The sequence below is a fragment of the Euprymna scolopes genome, chromosome 35 (assembly GCF_053919585.1).
Source record: "Euprymna scolopes isolate OS-2025 chromosome 35, ASM5391958v1, whole genome shotgun sequence".
NCBI lineage: Eukaryota > Metazoa > Mollusca > Cephalopoda > Sepiida > Sepiolidae > Euprymna > Euprymna scolopes.
Window position 1 is genome coordinate 86,102,080 of NC_136516.1, and position 16,614 is coordinate 86,118,693.

At 34.4% G+C, this 16,614-nt stretch overlaps 1 long non-coding RNA gene across 1 annotated transcript in view; it reads left to right on the forward strand.

Annotated features, from left to right (window-relative positions):
- Nucleotides 1–16,614, forward strand: part of LOC145259970 (uncharacterized) — a 148,616-nt gene that overhangs the window by 96,974 nt on the left and 35,028 nt on the right. The window contains exon 3 of the long non-coding RNA XR_013864241.1: nt 4,865–4,902. This is a non-coding gene — a long non-coding RNA (uncharacterized LOC145259970). The remainder of the gene's footprint in view (nt 1–4,864; nt 4,903–16,614) is intronic.

The window sequence follows — 16,614 nt, forward strand, 5'->3', positions numbered from 1 at the left end:
TGGTCTTCGGCCCTTGATAAGTGGTGATTCCTATGTAAAAAAATGACCACTTGATGTAAATAGCTTAAAAATATACCATTTCATGTCAAAATCTATCCAACGATGAATGATATATGGGTAGATTATGACTTAGGAAACAGCAATTCTTCCCCTTTGTCAGAACAAGCGGTCATGGAATGTGGGGAATAAGGGACAAAATAACTTTAATTAAAGTAATTTTGTAAAAATAATTTCATAAAATCAACAGTCGATTCTTTGATAAGACAGGGGCGCGTTCGAAAGGAATGTTACTGTTTAGAATTAAACCATGATAGTTGACTTTTGCATTTAAAACATTAAGTGAAACCATTATTTATAGATAATTTTATAAAATCAACAGTAGATTCTCTACAGTGCAATGTAGACTACAATGTATTGTGAACTAGGTCACTGCGGGGAGGTCCTGGATATGACCTTAAACTATATCCGATGTGAGGCCCCAGCTTGCAGGCTTTTAGGAGTGTGGAGCCACTCTTTACTTGTCATTGCTCTCAGGTCCACTCTGACACGGAGTGGTAGTACCTAATAGGGTTCCAACTATTGGTTAAATAGAATTTGATAGTATTAATGCTAGAGTCCCTCAGGGGTCCATCCTGGGCCCAACTCTTTTTCTGATCTACATTAATGATCTTCCAAATCACATCCTTACATCATTCGTAGACATTTATGCTAATGACACTACCATCACATCTAAGACAGTAAACAACCAAGTTCACTCCGATTCTCTCTCCTCTGATCTTGAGCACGTGGTACAATGGGGAAAGGAATGGCTGGTTATTTTTAATGCATCTAAAACCAAGCTTCTCTCTTTACATCTTCAACGTTCTGATCCCCATCTGGCATCAATTGAAATGAATGGCTCTCGTCTTCAGGAGGCCTCAAGTTTTGACAAGCTTCTGGGCTTGACCTTTACTCCTGATCTGAAATGGAACGCGTACATCAAATCTGTTGCCAAGGTCGCTGGAAAAATAGTGGGATCCTTCTATCGATCCAGTAGATATCTCACTGCTGATGCAATTCTCTATCTATATAAGAGCCAACTTCGTCCAAGGATGGAATACTGTTGCCACATCTGGACAGAAGCTGTTAGAAAAGACTTGCCCTGCCTTGATAGAGTTCAAAATAGACTTCATAGCCTCGTAGGAGATGTCCTTTTCTCTTCGCTGCAACCTCTATCTCACAGAAGAGATGTTGCGAGTTTGTCTCTGATGTATCGTTATTTTCATGGAAAGTGTTTGACTGAGCTTCAATCTATGGCCCCCCCTCGCCAAACCTTCACAAGAAACACTCGTCTAGCTGAAAACACGATCAATAATTCTCTCCACTCTTTATCTGTGCCTAAACCTAAACATAGATTCCATGAACAAAGATTCTTTCTTAGAACTGCACGCCTGTGGAATTGTCTTCCGTTTTTCTGCTTTCCAGCTGACTACAATATGGTTGTGTTCAAGTCTAACGTAAACAAGTTCTTGATGAGCCGGTCCACTTGTTAACAAATTTTCCGAATTTCCATTACTAACGATTACTATATTATCCAATTTCTACTGTACACTCTTTAACCCTTATCCTCGAGTGGCCTCTTGGCCTTGATAAGTGGTGATGCCTATGTAAAAAAAAAGAAAAGAAACTGATTTGACAAAAAAAATATATATATATATAATCTATTAAAAAAAATTTCTTCAAAATAACTGGATTCGGCATTATAAATAACCTGAAAAGGGTTGATATGCTGTAAAGCAAAAACAATCAACCAACCAACCACGGCGGGGAAGCATGTGAAGCTATCTCCCAGTACGCTACGATGGCGGGATCTCTAACTATGGACTCGGAAATGGCGAGGTCGATTTTTTTAAATATTTCACACGAAGGTACTTGATTTGTCTGAGAGTGTTCTTACGTAGGTTTTGAATCGGAATGCGTCTGATAATTATCGAAAATCGATAATCGAAAAAAAAAATGGTTAAATAGGGGAGTCCGATTCTGACCAAAGTTAACACTTTTATACAACCTAACATAACAAGTGTATTGGGGATGTTTCATCACCGGACAAGCAAAAAGACTCAGCCTATCAAATCAATTGGAGATTATAAGACAGGAGCGTGTTCGAAATGAATGTTCTTTTAGAACACAATTGAACCATCATACTTGACTTTTGTACGTTTAACTTTAATTAAAGTGATTTTGTAAAAATAATTTCATAAAATCAACAGTCGATTCTTTGATAAGACAGGGGCGCGTTCGAAAGGAATGTTACTGTTTAGAGCACAATTAAACCATGATAGTTGACTTTTGCATTTTAAACATTAAGTGAAACCATTATTTATAGATAATTTTATAAAATCAACAGTAGGTTCTCTACAGTGCAATGTAGACTACATTAAAACTTTTTTCTTCAAAATAACTGGATTCGGCATTAAATAACCTGGAAAGGGTTGATATGCCGTAAAACAAAAACAACCAACCAACCACTGCTGGGAAGCATGTGAAGCTTCCTTCCGGCACACTACGATGGCGGGATCTCTAACTAGAGCAAACGATCAATCAGTTGATTGAAAAATGGTCGATTTCACCAATTTCGATGACAATATAAGTATGGGAGGGTGAAATATTTGTTGATCTTTGTTCAATCGCGGACTACGTTTGGTCTCCCTGCTAGTACTAAATATATCGAAAACTCTTTTTCTTGAGAAGTATTAAATAAGCACTATAAGGAATCACTGGATTAAATCCTATGAATAAAATTTCACCGGAATTATATATCAGGTTGGTGCCAAATTTCTTGTTGGTTCATAGAAGAGGTATTTTAAACCATTATTTATTTTATACATATTCTTATTATCGCCATGATTAATTTATAATATTTTTTAATATTATTAAAGTATCATTCATATTTCTTTGCAATGTTCTCACTTATGTTGACTTGAAAATGATCTTTAATCAACAAAAAGGGGGTCATCTTCCATCATGATAATTCTCGTCCTCACACAGAACTACTGACCAAAATTCTTGGAGAATTTGGTTGGGAAATCTTGTCTCATCCTGCATATTCTCCTGACTTACCTCCCTTGAATTTTTTTAATAACATTTTCACCCACAAGGCACATCGCCACTTTGATGTAGGAGCTACTATCAGGGACATACGACACAGGGGTACTATGTAGGGAGTTTGGCAGCAAGATGCCGTATCACGTGACACTTGAACTACTGCATGTCAGTACAGTTGGGGAAGCAGGGTCCCGGAAGGGAGTTCCAGAGTCTAGCGGTTCTAGGAAAGAAAGTACTGGAGTAAAAGGCTCTCTTACATCTAAGGATCTCTACTGTGAAGGGGTGGGATTTTGCTGCTTCTCGGGTCTGTCGGGGGGTATTTATGTCGAGGGGGTACAAGTGCTTGCAGTTCGTCATTCACCGTTAAAGTACTTGTAGAACAGGCACAGGGATGCAACATTTCGTCGATGGGACAGAGGCTGAAGCTTAGATGACAGTTCATGACCTATTAGGTTGATGACTCTCTTTTGGACCTTGTCTAGGAGTGAGAGACTAGTAGCAAATGCACCGGCCCAAATATGACAACAATACTCCATACATGGGCGAATGGTGGCCTTATAGAGATACAAGATACTTTCGGGCGTTAGTAGAATTATCATTTATTTCAATCTTTGCAAAACCATTTAGATGGCCTTAGGTTGGTTGGTTGTTGTGGCGTTCACCCTGGATCGGTTGGGTCGGCTCCATTCAACAAATTCACCAAATTTCTTGTGGGTTCGCGGATGGAGCATTTTAAAACGATTTTATACATATTGTTATTACTTAAACATAACACCGTGATTAATTTATAACTTTCTTTCAAATTATTAAAGCGTCATTTATATTTTCATAAAGACCTGACGTTTTCCGGGATTGAATATATAAGGTTGGTGCAAAAGTTTTTATCGGTTTGTAGAAGGAACATTTGAAAACGATTGTAATTTATTTTATGCATATTGTGAAAACATATCACCATGATTCATTTCTGACCATTGCTTTCGGATTATTAAAGACGTTCATAAACACTGGATTTCTTACGAATTTTTTCTATATACTTTCCTGACAAGAAATTCATGCTAAGATAATTCTTATTTCTGAGATTGAGTTATGTTTGACAAAAATCCCGTTTCCACTCTTCTAAAGTATCGTAATTTGTAATTAACTGAAAAAAGTCACTTATCTCTTGCTTAACAATCTATATCAGGTTGGTGAAAAAAACTTCCTTGTCAGTTTGTAGAAAAGGCATTTGAAACCATTGTAATTTATCTTATACATATTTTTATTACTTAAACATACCATAATTAATTTATAACTTTTTATTTCAGATTGTTGTACTTCTGCATTTACCGACCCACGATTTCCACGAAGTTTCTCTGTTGTGTTCGGCCGCTGACGGGAAAAACCAGAAGAGTCGATCGCGAAACGTTAAACCGCTGCGAGAAAATTATAAAGATAAAAAGGAAAAACATTGAAATACATTAAATAAAATTATAAATATTATCTAACCCAGTCCTAACTGTAAACCCTAAACCCTAACCTTAAACCCTAAACCCAAACCTTAAGCATAATCTGCGCATTTAAAATTATTTTTTATTTATTTCTTCCAATTTATAAAAAAAAAGTAGCCTTCATAGATTTGTATTAGCTAAAAAAAAAAATTAAAAAAAAAAAAATGACGAAACGCTCGGCCAACTTTTTCTGGTTATTTCCGTCAGGTGCCGTGCGAGCTCGAGTCAATTTCTTACAACATCGCATCACTTTTCTTTCAGATTATTAAAGCATCATTTATATTTGTCATTAGCAGGAAGACCTGACGTTCTCCGGAATTGAATATGCAAGGTTGGTGCAAAATATTTCTGCAACATTCTCAAACATGTTGACCCGAAAACGACCCTTTTTTTTAGCCTAAGGAAGTCATCTTCCATCATGATAATGCTCATTTTCACGAAACACTATTGACCAAATAACGCATAGGAGAATTTTGTTGGCTGACCTAATAACGCCTTTCGGATTATCATTAATTTCGAGGATAACAAAACCATTTAGATGACCCTAGGTTAACATCACTAGAGGAGGTTTACCATGACTTATATTCGTATTTCAAATGAAAACCTCAAAGATTTTTACAAGAGAGTCATTCATAAGTTCATTGATAGATGGAATGAAGTTATAAGTCGTTATTATTTTTATGGAGATTTTAAAAACACAGATGAAATTTTAAATCGGCAAAAACTTTTGCACCGACCTGATATAAAGTTTTTTTTCTCGGATAAAAAATGTGAAATTCCTCCACATGTGGCAAATAAAATAATAGGTGTCCATATTATGTTCGAGGCAACGTTGCAAAAGAACATATAATGGTTTAGTGGTGTAGCTTGTGTAGTTTCAGACGCGGACGCACAAAGAGAAAAGTAACTTTTATATAATAAATGAGACCAATCCATCCCTATAATTGTCGTCTACAGATGTTGCAAGACATTGGTGTCTGTAGGCGTGGTTATCAATGACTTTTTTTTTCTTTGATGTTTTCCGTCAACATCTATCATTTGTAATGCTTTCCTTATCAGCCAATATGTTGCTCATATATTTTATATTAAGGTCGCACATTGTATACACGTAGAATATATATATATATATATATATCCCCGAAACAGTGTTTCATGGTAAACAACTGATGATCCCTTAAAAAAAAAAAAAAAAAAAAAAAAAAATTGGTATTATAGTAAATTTGAGAGTTGATGCAGTGATTGCAGGTGATTAAATGACTTACTGACTAGATGTTTTTTTTTGATGAATGATAAAAAATAATTTTTTGTGTGGTTTCAAATGTTAAAAACTTCAAAGACTATATATATATATATATATATATATATATATATATATATATATATATATATATATATATATATATATATTCAACAGACATTATCATTATTAAATACAACGGAAATACGTTGCTTTATGATTCTTTTTTTTTAGTTTTTCGATTTTCCGTATAATCGACTAAAACCTACATTGGACATGCAACGACAACGCCGTCCTACCGACTTACCATGCATTAAAACAATACCAGCATTTGATAATAGAGGATAACTGTCCTCTAATCTTAGACAGGTATTTGTTGAAATGCAGAATTTTACAACACAAAACAATTTTAAAAAGTTATAAATCTTCGAAGCATCTTACATTCGAAACCGGTGTTGCCAAGGGACCCTTTGTCTCGTAAAAGTCAATTCTCGGTCACGGAACCAATTTGGTTGATATGTCGTCGGCTCGCCGGTCTGTCGCACGCAAGAAGAAAAAGCAATTTCATGCACATAAAAGAAAACAATTCAGTGCTCTAGTCTACCTGATTAATTTCCAGAAAAATGGTATACAAATATATAATTATGTACAATTGTTTTACAGTTCAATGTTCAATAATGTTCGACTCCACTGGGTCTATAAGTATATTTCACTTCTCTCTTCGATATAGCAGTGAGGTTGGCGTTGGAAGAGATGGGGTGGCGATTCTCTACAAGTTGCTTTGTCCAACTAACTCTCGTCTCTAACTGTCGTTTTCGACCGTGCGCTCCGTTGATATACTCGGGGGATGGGTGAAACCTGGGTTGTTCCCTGAACCAATCATTGCCAACAACGTCACCCCAGCGAGTGCACCTGTGGCTGCAAACGTTCTCATGGCCCCATGAGGTCACCCCAGTGACCCCCTGGGTCGACGCACTGAACTTGAATTGTAAACATCCTCTCTCCAGAACCCTGGGTCATTATCGGTTTTGAAGTTCAAATTTCAAAAATGACATTGTTGTCGATTTTCATAAAAATGAAAATCACAAACCTAATCTTTCCTCTCAGCAAGTTTTTTTGCCATCACCCGGGCACACCGATGATAAGTAATGAATAAAAGAATCATATCTGCCCGGATTTCTCCAGTACTTTGGGAGTGTCAGCCTTCCTCCAGTGAGGAGCTTAACCGTTCCCTGGGACGGTCACGTCACACCGGCACCCTACCATTAACATCATCGCATTGGAGAAAAGCAGAAACGTATTGAAATGTCTGGCGTAGCGCGTAATCGATGCGCTTTGCTAATATTGGCCCGTGGACTCCTTGATTTTAAAACTTCGATTTTTAATCAACTTAGTTTCTAACCGATTTTAAATCTAGTTTTTATATACTTTTTACCTCCCATCACTCAATACAAATATTGTGTATTTTATTTTTCACGTTTTTACTTTCTGTTTTCCCTCATATTCACTTTTACCTTATACATTCCATGAATAATGATTCGCAGATGAATCGAAAGCGCTCCTGATAACTTTGGAACTTTCATCAATATTTTCGATTTTGAGATTGAAAAGATTATGCGAAAAATCGAAAAAATAAAAAAAGAATAATTAATCAAGTATCTTCATCGCATTTAATAATGCTTGTTTGAATAATAAAATGCTGCATAAGTACACCAATTTCCTACGCGCACACGCGCACACGCGCACACACACACATGCACGCACGCGTATGTGTATGTGTATTTTTTAAAGTAGAGAACTTTTAAAATTGACAAATTGTCATAGGAGAACATATTTTCTCCTATGATTGGATTAAGAAATATATAAATATTTCTTATAATAATAAATATGTTTATTGATATATTAATTAAAACATAAAGACGTTTCTAGAATGTCGTTATTCATAAAAATAAATAATAATCGGCGTCTATAAATATAAAAAGGCGTAGAACGCCTTTTTGTTCTTTTTTGGAGTCTCTAGAAGGTTCCAGGAAATTCTTAAAAAACTCATATAAAAGAAACGCTATTGGTGGGTAAAGTCAGTTCGTGACATATTTTTGGGGTTTACACATAGGCAACCAACGTCCGAATTCCGGCTTCCTCATAAAGGCCGTAAAAAACAAAAATCTCACTGAAGGAAGAACTGCTGTTTGGATTCTGGTAAAGTTTTTATTTATTCTTTGAGTTTGTTGACCGAAAAGCACATACGTATAGAGCAAACCATTTCAAAACACAATACATAAAGAAATACTTTCATAAAGAAAGATCTAAGGGAGACAATTTTATTAGCGAGTTCGCCCTTCAAAAAATAATAATCTTTTCTTTTTTTTTCTTGTTAATTTATTTTTTAATAAATTTCTTTTTCATTAAATCTTTTTCTTTTGTTTTAATTTTTATTACATGTGGGTGCTGGTAAATCCCTAGAACATACGAGCTATCATCAGCACACATATGTAATACAAATCTATTTTCTTTAATTGCAGGTTTGGCAAGTATCGGTTATTTTGAGTTCAGCTTGGTTTGGCAATTCATCATGACGAGACTGACACTCGAGCAGCGATTGCAAATTGTGCAAATTTATTTTGAAAATCATTTTGAAACATTTGATGCACGAATAATTTCAGGAAATGGACCTGTCGATGGCCACCTAGTTCGTGCGATTTAACCCCATTAGATTAATTTCTGTAGGCCTACGTAAAGTCCAATATCTACGCTGATAAATTAGGCACAATAGACAACATTCGATGCGTTATTGCCGAAATACGACCTAATTTAATGAGCAGAGTTTGTGAAAGTCTGATCTCTAAAATATGCCATATACGCGCCAACCGCGAGCCCATATGTCCGAAATTGTAATCTATATAATTATAAAACTGCATTTTTTACATCGTTCATTTCAGTATTACTTATATAACAATGGCTGTAAGATTTTTTTTTTCAAAAATAAACAATTATAAACTGAACAACTCAGAAATCTATATTCTTTTTTTAATTTTAATATACTTTCATAGAAATGTTTTTGTTATGTAAAAAAACCCTTTTTTTTTTGTCGTCACAAGTGTCACGCTCATACATTAATTCCATAGTTAATATAACATACTGACCCAACGGGTCATGGGTAGTCTAGTTAAATTATAAAGGCCAAAAATCAATCTAATGTATAAACCACATATTTGCATAATAAAAAAATGTTTTCTGATATTTATTTTAATTGAAAATTCGCGAATTCGAATCTATAATAATATATACGAATTCTGGACAAATTAAAATATTATATTTAAGCGTATTTAACGCCCGGGAAAAGTCGGGCACATGTCACCCCCTGCTAGTCTAATATATCAAAAGCTATATGTCCGTCTGTCTGTCTGTCTGTCTACTTATTTTCAAACTCTATCTCCCGGAAACTAAAAGTCACAATAGTTTTTAAGGGTCAAAAATGGGTCCAAATTGAAAAAAATCGTTATACATTTTGTACATTTATCTTAGTTTATTTTTAATTTTTAATCGGTTCATATGCTGACACATTGGTACAGTCAATACTTTTTTTTTTACTTTTGAAATCACGACTCTATAATAATATACACGAAATCTGGTCAAATTAAAATATCATATTTAAGCATATTTTACCCCCGGTCAAAGCCAGGCGCCCCCGCTCCGCTAGTGTATATATATATATATATATATATATATATATATATATATATATATAATAAATTCCACAGCCAAACAACGTCGCAGCCCACAAGAGCAATGGCAGTCAACGAACCGGAAGTCCAAGACTCGAGTTTCGCCCTCATTTGGGCTAATCAATTAGACACACCCGAACTCAGGATACGAAATCCAAGCCTCTTGCATGCGAGGCAAGCACTCTACCAACTTAGCAAACGCCCCGCACACAAGAAATTCTATTAACCAACACAGATCAAGAAAACCGCGCCGAAATTCGACTGTGAAATGAACCTACTTCGTCTCGACAAGGGATGTGGTCATCTAACCAGCTAATAACCCAAGCCGATGTTTCACAAGTAGGAGTTTACAACTCGTAAGGACGATGCCATCCAGCAATGCTAACCTAGCGAGTAACTTATGATAGGATTTTCAGAATGTGAGAGATTATATGTAATAAATTCCACAGCCAAACAACGTCGCAGCCCACAAGAGCAATTACAGCCAACGAACCGGAAGTATATATTGTGTGCGTGCGTATGTGTGTGTGTGCGACAAAAATACCTCACATTTTAACCTGTCAAATGTTGCTAATAAATTTATACAAGTGCCAATTATGTTATTATTTAGATAATTAGTTGTCATTAGTTTTTCAGGTACCCTCATCAAGCAATATGCTTTGGACTGGTGTATGTCATGTTTTTACTGTAGAAACGTTTTTGAAGAATAGTGGATCTGTAGCTGCAACAAAGACAGTTTTCCATGTTCATTACAAGTCCTAATGCTATTCCAGATAGAAAAACCAAAGAGCTTAGGATTGCAAATTTCAGAGCTGCTGGTTCGGGACATAAAAATGCCACATGGAAGGGCTCGAAGCGCTCGAATGTCAGATAATATTCGAGCTGTGAGACGTTCTGACGTTTCTGAAATTTTTTTTATTATCATTCATCTGACTACTGTTTTCATCTTGAGTGTGATTTTCACAACGTTTCAGTCGATATAACCTCCGACCTTCTTTAGGTATATCTTGTCGAACTCGGGAATGTTTCTGTCGAACTCTGTCTGGGAATTTGGACGGAATTTCGAGCGGAACCCTTTATTTACTTCACGAGGGTAGCGTGCTCTTGTTCTTTAAGCCATGACTGGATAGAGGTCCTAAGTAATTCGCAAATGTATTTTTTGGTCGCCCACACTGAGGATTGAACCTTCAACCTTCAGGAGAATATCACTTTTACAATTGATTTTTTCCAGTACTCTAACCACTGTGCCACGGATCCTTGCGGACAATTCTAGTACGAATTTTTTAGGAGCCTAAAACCTACTTTTTATTTTTAGTTGTAAATATCACCATGTGAGACGTTCATACCATCATGTGAGACGTTCTGTTATCCAGTTTCCTACATGTTCTGCTCGCAAGCATGGTTTAGGCTTGGGATTGTCTGATCGAACAGTCATAAGAAATATACACACTGATATACAGTTCCATTCAATACAAATTAATGATTGCTCAGAAACTGTACGAGCGCTACTGGGAAGATCGCATGTAAAAATTTTAGAGATATTTCTACCGCACCCTGTGTATATATATATATATATATATATATATATATATATATATATATATATATATATATATGAATTAAAAATGGAAAAAGAAAGACATTATAATCCAACGTTTCTCGTACTTCTTCGTGGGCTTTTTCAAGGGCGAGAAAAGTTAAAACTAGTACATAATGAGAGCACCTGTAATTCTGAAAACAGGGGAGATAATTCAGTTAATCATTTCGGCAAATGTTCAGAGATAAGTTCAGAATATTTTTTTAATCCCCCCCCCATATCATGAACGGCTCTTCAAATAATAGCGCTAAAATTCCGAGAGTTGTTTCTAATATATGGAGAAAGAAGTGTTTAACATTTTCTGGAAGTGTGACCTTTTATGAGAATTATCTCCCCTCTGCCACGATGACTCATGCAAAATACAATAACATTGATTTTTATTTATAACTAGCCTGGGTGCCGGCGTGTCCGGGGTGTTTGGAGATGTGTGTTGAGCAAAAAAAAAAAAGTGGTAGTAGGCAAGTAGGCTCGAACCTGTACCGCGAAGGAGGAAAAGAAAGTGAAAAAAAAATGTGACGTTTTTACCGTTACGTCCATCGCTAAACCGGAAGTGGCAAAAGTTTAAATTAAGGTTAGTCCATTGAAAAAAGAGGATGAATTTCGAAAATAGCTGCGAAAAAAAGCGACCCCTTCTTGTAGAAAAGTGCCCAGTTGATGTTCTTAGCCAATTTTTCGACATTTGTCGTCCGAATGGGTCGAACTTCATAATGATACCGATCTCGTGAAAATTTGTCGCTTCTATCGAAAGTTTTAGGCAGACATGCTTACATACATTTAAACAGACAGGTGAGATTTATGACTCGTATCGATTTGTGATATTTCGGGCTCGTATCGATTTGTTAAACTATGTCTTTTTTAGATGAAGATTTATAGTTTGTATTATTTGGATTGTTCGGTGTACTGTTTAACAACCAAGATGAGAACAGTAGTCCGAACAATCTAGTTAATACGAACTATAAAGCTTCATCCTTAAAATACAGAGTGTCCCAATAAAATGCATACACTCTTTAAATTATCTCAAATTGCTACATGAATATGCCACCCAACGTTTCAAAGAGATGCTTAGGAATAAAGAATAGAACTTCCAGTAGGATGCACCACATCGCAATTATCATCATGACGTAACATCCTATCTTTATGGTCACCTGCCAAACAGATGGGTAGGACGAAGAGTAAGTATCGATTACTATCCACGATCAGCAAATTTTACCCCCATCGATTTTTTGGAGGGCGAGGAGGCATTTTAAACACAAGGTTCACAAAAAAAAAAAAAAGAAATACAGCTACTATGACTGGGTTGAAAGCAGCTATAGGAAGAGAATGTGTCATCATCCCAACTGAACTGATAAGGAGCGTTTTGGATTCAATCAGTGAGCGTTTTCAGCTGTTCATGGACCACAATGGCCAATATCTTGAACACTTTCGAGAATTAGCTGATTTCTACATTTATTCACAGTATTTTGATGAATGAAACTTTTTTTTATCATAATAAATGTTGATTTTATGGCCATTTAAAGAGTGCATACAATTTATTGGGACACCCTGTATTAGTATTGGGACGATTTTCTTTATATTATATTTTATTTTTGAAATCGCAACTTAATAATATATAAAAATCGAATTAATAAGTGACGATTTGAATTCAATCAGTGAGCGTTGTAAGCTGTTCATGGACAACAATGGCCAATATTTTGAACACTTTCGAGAATCACATGGATTCTACATTTGTTCACGGTATTTTGATGCATGAAACTTTTAGACATTTAAAGAGTGTATACATTTTATTGGACACCCTTTATAATAATCAATAGAGAATTGACTCTATAATAATAAATAGGAAATCTGCATGAATTAAAATATCCTATTTAAGCGGAAAACTCCGGACGGCCTGCTAGTTTAGTTACAACTTTTTTTTTTTTTTTACATAGGAGTCACCACTTATCAAGGCCCGGATGCCACTCGAGGATAAGAGTCCTAGAGTGTACAGTAGTCAATGGGATAATATTGTAGTAATCGTTAGTAATAGAAATTTGGTAAATTTGATTACTTAAGGGGGTGGCTCATCAAGAATTTGTTTATGTTGGACTTGAACACAATCAAGTTGTAGTCAGCTGGGAAGCAACCAAATGAAAGAGAGATCCACAGGCGTGCAGTTCTAAGAAAGAAGCTTTGTTTATGGAATCTGCGTTTTGAATTAGCTGGTTTCTACTTTTGTTCACAGTATTTTGATGAATGAAACTTTTCTTTATCATAATAAATGTTGGTTTTATAGACATTTAAAGAGTGCATACAATTTATTGGGATAGCCTTTATAGACATATATAAAAAATGTTTTGATTTGAAATCCCTGTTTTTATTTTTCATGAGAACCGAAATTTTAATTTCTGTCCCAATCCAAAGGGACATTTTTTTTTAATATCTGGATCATTCCCAACACCGATCTTGTGTCGTAATCTGTCACCGTAAGGAAGCAGATAAACAAGGACCTTTCTATGGCGAACTTTGAAATAATTTATGTAAATTGCTCCAGACAAGGCATAAAGCCATTTGATGTAAGAAGCTAAAAGCAACGAAAGAGTAAAAAAAAAAAAAAATGCCTACTGACCTTACTCTTGAAAAAGACCAAAGCTATAGGAAGGAGGAAAACAGTCTGCAGCAAAAGAGCTCGACAAGTTTGTAGTTCTTACAAAAAAAGCTATTAGAAATGAGGGTGTCGATGATCAAATAGTTGATGACACGGCGATGTAGATGTTCCAAGTTCGAATCCAGTTCGTTCCACAAAATTTACTTTCACATGAATTATTTAGACTACTATTGGCAAAGTTCACGCCGTTCCTCTCGTAAATGCCTGATGCCTTTCTAGAAAGAATTCTGACTAGAAAAATATCAGGGAAACCAATTCCAACAATAGAACATTCGGATTCATCCAATATGATTATTAGAATAGCAAGATGTATCGTAACGATGTGCATGAGCAGCAATTAGTGAAGACCACTAGACGAATAAGTCAAACGAGCTGAAACAAAGGAAGCAGGAAATAAGTCAGACAATTCAACAGTATTTATAGAATAGACTGATGCTGAGGTAAACATCACGCTTATGACAGGCAGGATGCAGCAAAGAAGATAGGGAGGCGGAAAAGAAATTACAGATATGCCCAACAAAACTCGCATACCGGCCTCCAAAATATTTTTAAAAGTAATTTGATACAAAATTTGAAATAAATAAATAAATAAATAGACAAAAACGTGTTCTATTAAAAATTTTTACTTATATGTATGATATAAGTAAAAAGTTGAAAGAGAGCACTTTCACTTAGGATGTTGGCAACCTTTACGTATATATATATATGTATATATATACATATATATATACATATATATATATATATATATATATATATATATAAAGAGGTCTCTAGTTACTTGTAACTGACTGACCGAAACATGCTCATGAATGTGTAGCGACATATTACTCCATATGTAAAACAAATAAAAATAATATATTGCTCTACTTCGGTATTGCGCACTCTTGTATTAACCCCGTAAAAACTTCATTGGCTGCTTTACCTTTGGAAAATATTTATCTGGAATTATATATATATATATATATATATATATATATATATATAACTACTTCATTTACTCCCATAAAATTAATATACGAGAGTATACATTTATGCGTAAACTTTAAGCATTTACTTCAAAAGTGCTCAATACGTAGATAGAGCTAGTTAGTAATTTATAAAATATATATGGCGATTAAGCTACACTGACTATTCCGCGTTTCATCCACTCTATGACTCTTCAGGCTTATGCGCATAAGCCTGAAGAGTTCTAGAGTGGGTGAAACGTGGACTATTCAATGTAGCTTAATCGCCATATATATTTTATAACTTACTATATATATATATATATATATATATATATATATATATATAAAGGAAGTGCCCTGTTTAAAAAACACTTTTTATATGGTAATTTATATTTAAAGTATTTTTAAGCCCGCACAAGTGCAAGATTTTTTAAAAATAAACATAATTGCTTTTAAAATAAAATTATTTCGAATTCGAATCGTAAAACATTCTTCTCCAGGAAATGTGTGTGTGTGTGTGTGTGTGTCTATGTGTGTGTGTGTGTGTGTGTGTGTATTGTGTGTGTGTGTGTGTGTGTGTGTGTGTGTGTGTGTGTGTGTGTGTTCCTTTCGTGCCATGCAGGTGTTAATATTTGGCGCGTCCTCAGATGAATTTCGAGTATTAATACCAGCATGGCACGAAAGAGAGAAGAAAAACACGCTTCCTTAAAAAGAACGTTTCACGATCCGAATTGGAAAGAATTTAATTTTAATATAAACACATATGTTTATTTAAAAAAATCTTGAATTTATCTGGTCTTAACTTAACCTTTAAATTATATATACAGGGCGACCCAAAAGAAAACGGGCCCGTGTACAATTTATTAATTAGAGTTATGGCCCGTTTTTTTGGTCATCCTGTATATATATATATATATATATATATATATATATATATATATATATATATATATATTATTCAGAATAATGAAGTTCAATAAATCTACTGGTGTGCAAAGTGATTATTTAGCATACACTTTCGATTTGAAGTTCAATATCCTTTTATTTTGCATATTTGCTAATATTTTCCTCCGAGGAGATGGATAAACATAGAAAACTCATGGGTTAAGAAAATCTATACTGTATTCTTTGTCTTGCATACAATACAAATTCTATATTTGAAATTCAAGTTTTTCAAATCACAAAATTTAGATTCCTAAATTATGATATATACATATATGTATATATATATATATATATATATATATATATATATATATATATATATATATATATATATATGAGCAAACAGTTAATAAAATATGTTAAAAAACACTTTGAAATGAGTTAAAAACATATTTAATCTGAAAAGGAAACACTAAATAAATGGATAGTCCTTAATCCGCGGAGTTACTCTCCTTCTCATCAGAGGGTAGGAATTAGCAAAATGCAGGATCGGATTTTGCATGCAGAAGTATTTGATGAAACAACAAGTAAGTGAAAGATCTTACTTGAAAACTAAATAAGTTAAGCAGAGGGAATATGGTGAAGAAAAAGGTGATTACACATTAATGGATAGTCTGGTGGAAGATAAAAAAATCAAGTGACGGTAAAATCCAAATGTAAAACTTCAAGAAAGTTAAAAGAATTTCCATTTGTACAAGTAAAATCCAAGGAAATCCCGTAATTGGAAGAAGATGGTCCATAATAATCCAAAGGCAGAAATCCATGGAATAATTCACAAAAATGTGTACAAGGAAAAAAATAATATTATTAAAAGAAAAATAAGATGTGCTTTTCACTCTACTTCCGAGACATAACTATATATATATATATATATATATATATATATATATATATATATATATATATATATATATATGATTACATCAAATGTGACTTATAAAATAA